Source organism: Solanum dulcamara, chromosome 11 (assembly GCF_947179165.1).
Source record: "Solanum dulcamara chromosome 11, daSolDulc1.2, whole genome shotgun sequence".
Taxonomy (NCBI): Eukaryota; Viridiplantae; Streptophyta; class Magnoliopsida; order Solanales; family Solanaceae; genus Solanum; species Solanum dulcamara.
The window spans coordinates 29758092-29762135 of NC_077247.1; positions in this window are offsets into that span (position 1 = coordinate 29758092).

The following is a 4044-nucleotide window of genomic DNA, read 5'->3' on the forward strand; positions in this document are numbered from 1 at the left end:
CGAGTTGAGTGAGTTTCGAGGATTCTTGAATTGAGTTCTTTAGTTATCTATAATTTCTATTGAGTTTTTGTATATAAATTCATATGTATTGATGATGTCCTTGAGTTGAGTATTTGAGGTATACATTCGTATCTTCATTCACATGAATCCTAATTGAGATTTCATTTTTATTTTATGCATTGATGTAGTTTTTAAAGCATGAATTGTGAACGTTTTTGAATGAGAATGAGTTGATCTTTGAGAAGTCCCATAACTATCATTTTGAGCATGAAAGAGTTGAATATCTTTACGTGATCTATTAAAATATATATTTGAGAATGGGTTGAGTTTGAGAAGTTCTTAAACTTTTATTATTATGAACATGAGTATTTTGAGTATAAATGATTGTTGAGATAGAGTTTTGAGAAGGTATGAATGAGTTTGAAAGCATGTTTTAAAAGAAAAATGTAATGATCGAGATGAGATTGAGTTTGATGAAAGTCCAATGAGACTAGATGAGATGATTTAATTAAATTGATCTGTTGAGCATATGAGCAAATTGAGTCTTTGGGAGTAGTATTGAGCACCGATTTGGATAAGAATAAATAACAACTCAAACCCAATAATCTACTTAGCCAGTGTAGGGTAGAGGCTATGCCTCTTTAGTGATAAAAGAGGACTTTGATTGATTGTGGATCTAATTAGGTTGATCATCCCTTACCTTGACAAAGCATTGGACAGCTGTGGCAATGGCAGTGCAAAGAGTTGTATTATCACTAGCTCATAAGTGATGGTTGTCAGGTAGAGAAGCTCCCTAAAATTGAATGGTTTGATTTGTTGAGATTGTATATTATTGAGTCTATTTTCAAAGAACTGATTATTTTAAAATTGCATGCTTATTGAGTTGAGTTGATATCATAGTTGAGTCCTTTGAATTGAGTTGTATGCTTTTGAGTATGATTGATTGTATTTTCTTCCAGTTATTTTACATACTCGTACATTCCATGTAATGGCACCATTTGGTATGCATCATTTTATGATGCAGATACAAGTACTAGAGATCATCAAGAGATGCTCCGTTAAAGATCTATTTCTTTACTGATAGTGGTGAGACTTCCTTGCTTTCGGAGGAATCATATTTATTTCATTCATTGCTTTGAATAGTTCCTTTTAAGGTATTTGTGGGCTTGTCTCAGCACCTTCTTGATAGTTGATAGAGGCTTTATAGATATAGACTGAGTAGATTGAAGTTGATGTCCCTTTTAAGTCTGTGTTTGAGAAAACCATTATTTATGAGATTGAGTTGAATTTTAAGATTGCTTATTTAAAAATATTCCTTCATTGAGTATTGATTTGTTATCCCACTTGACTTTATTCTTTGAATTATTTTAAGTCTTTCGCTAAGTGATTGAATGAGTGATCGGACCAAGTGGTTCACATGGGGCCAGCGATGGTCTCCAAGTGCCGACCACCCTAGGGTACCCTCTTGGGCATGACATAATTTTGGGGTGGAATCTTGTTTTTTTGGTCCTCACTCTAAGGTTATGTATGTATATAATGTTCCTTATTTTTGCTTTTTTTATTTATTTATGTTCATTATGCTTCACTTACTTCTTCCGCTCCCTAGGCCCATAATTGTTTATTCTGAGCTAAGCGTTAGGCTTACCTACTAGTGGGACTTAGTAGGTTCCATTATGACCTCGGGTGTTTGGGTCGTGAAATATTGGTATTGAGCCTCAGGTTCACCAACTTTGTTGGTGAAAAGCTAATGTTTAGTAGAGTCCTGCAGATCGGTGCGGAGACGTTTGTATCTTATCTTTGAAAAGCTATATGACATCTTTAGGAAGATTCTTTTATTTGATTTTATATCGTGTGTCCTTAGTCTTGTTGGTTTTTGGAGTTCTCATTTGTTTCATTCTTTCACAAATGGCACGCACGAGATGTGCTGCAGCTAGGGATGATACTCTCAGGCTGGTAAATAAAGCCCTAGCTAGGGGTAGGGCTAGAGGTCAACCCTGAGGTCGTGCATAAGCAGAATCACCTGCTCAAGATTGGGGTAGAGATATGACCTTTGACCTTGTGATTGAGCCCCAATAGGCACTTATTCCTCCATAGTCAATGGGGCCGGGACTAGTCCAGCCACCACCCAAGCCTGCATTTGCATCGAGACTACATACACCCATCGCTCAGCTTCTGGTGGTGTTAGAAAGTATGCAACAGGACTTAGTAGGTCCAGGAGTACATCTTGCCATTGCAGCTTCCTAGGTAGAGGTATCTCCAGCACCTACTGCTTCCCAATCGACACTAGTTGAGGTCGCCATACCAGTGAAGGAACAAAAGATGATAGGTTGGTTTTTGAGATTGGTTCCTTTAAGGTTTTTGGGGGCCACACGTGAGGATGCACACAAGCTCTTAATTAGTTGTCAAGAGAGATTATATACACTTGGTCTAGTTGAGTCCAGAGGAGAAAACTACATGACTTATCAGCTAGACGGACTAGCCAAGAAGTGGTGGCATTTGAATATGGAGTATACACCACTTGGGTCACCTCTCTTGACTTGGACATAGTTCTCACGATAGACTAGCCAGGCAGTAATGGCATTCGTATATGGAGTGTAAACCAGTAGAGTCACCTCCCCTAACTTGGACATAGTTCTCAAAGGCCTTTTTAGCCAAGTTCATCCTCTGCAGCATAAGAGAAAGATTGAGGGATCAGTTCTCTATGCTAAAGTAGGGATCCATGTCAATATTGGAGTACGAGGTGAAGAAGGACATTACTGAGTTCGTGGCACATTGTCATAACTGCCAACACGTGAAGGTTGAGCACTAAAAGCCAGCTAGCTAGTCCAGGAGATAGACAATCCTTTGTGGAAGTGGGAAGCAATTAATATGGATTTAATTATAAGGTTACCCTGGTCACGTCGTAAGTATGACTCTATTTGGGTAATTGTTGATAGGTTAAAAAAATCATCCCACTACTTACCAGTAAGGACTATTTTTACAGTCGAAGACTATGGAGTGCTTTATATAAGAAGATTGTTAGGCTGTAGGGTGTCCCAGTATGTGTTATCTCTGATAGAGGAGCAAAATTTACTGCTATTCTGGAAGACTTTCTAAAAATGACCGGGGACATGGGTTAATCTTAATACAACTTTTCACCCTCAGACATATAGCGAGGCTGAGTGCATAATTCAGACGCTTGAGGAAATGTCATGGGTATGCGATCTAGACTTCAAGGGAAGTTGGGATGACCATTTACCTCTTATTGAGTTCACATACAATAACAGTTATCATTACGACATCATAATGGCTTCTTATGAGTCTTTGTATGGGCGGAAATATAGATCCAAATTAGATGGTTTGAGGTAGATGAGTTAGGGTTGATTAGAACCAACTTAGTATAGTAGACAGTGAAATAGATTAAGCTCATAACACCCTTCATAGGTGAGACTTTCAAGAATACTCAGTCATCGACAAAAATCTCTAAATCCCTTCGTCACACATCTGAGTATGAATTTTGTTGGGTTTGCAAAAAGGGAAAGCTTAATCCAAGATTCATTGGGCCATACTAGATCCATCGGAAGGTAGGATGAGTGGCTGATGAGTGGCTTATGAGTTAGAGTTGTCTTCAGGGATAGAATTTGTTCATTTGGTTTTTTATGTATCGATGCTACAAAAGTGCATAGGATACCCTTCTCGGGTTTTCTAAATTGAGGGTGTTTAGATCAAAGAATAGTTTTCCTACGAGAAAACTCCAGTTGTCATATTAGATTGAACAGTCCCAAGTTTAAGGACCAAAGATGTGGCTTCTGTTAAAGTATTGTGGAGAAAAAAAAATAGAGAAAAGGTGACCTGGGCAGCTGAGGATGGCATGAGGTCCAAATATCCTCACTTTTTTCATACATCAGTATAATGGCATATCAGTTTATATTAGTGTAGTGAGGTAAGATACCTATTTGCTCTTTATATTATTTCTTATTATTATGGTTGTTGTTGTTGTATTTTTGCTCGAACTGTTATTTCGAAGCTATAGTGCTTAGCTAATTATATCATCCTGTGAAACGC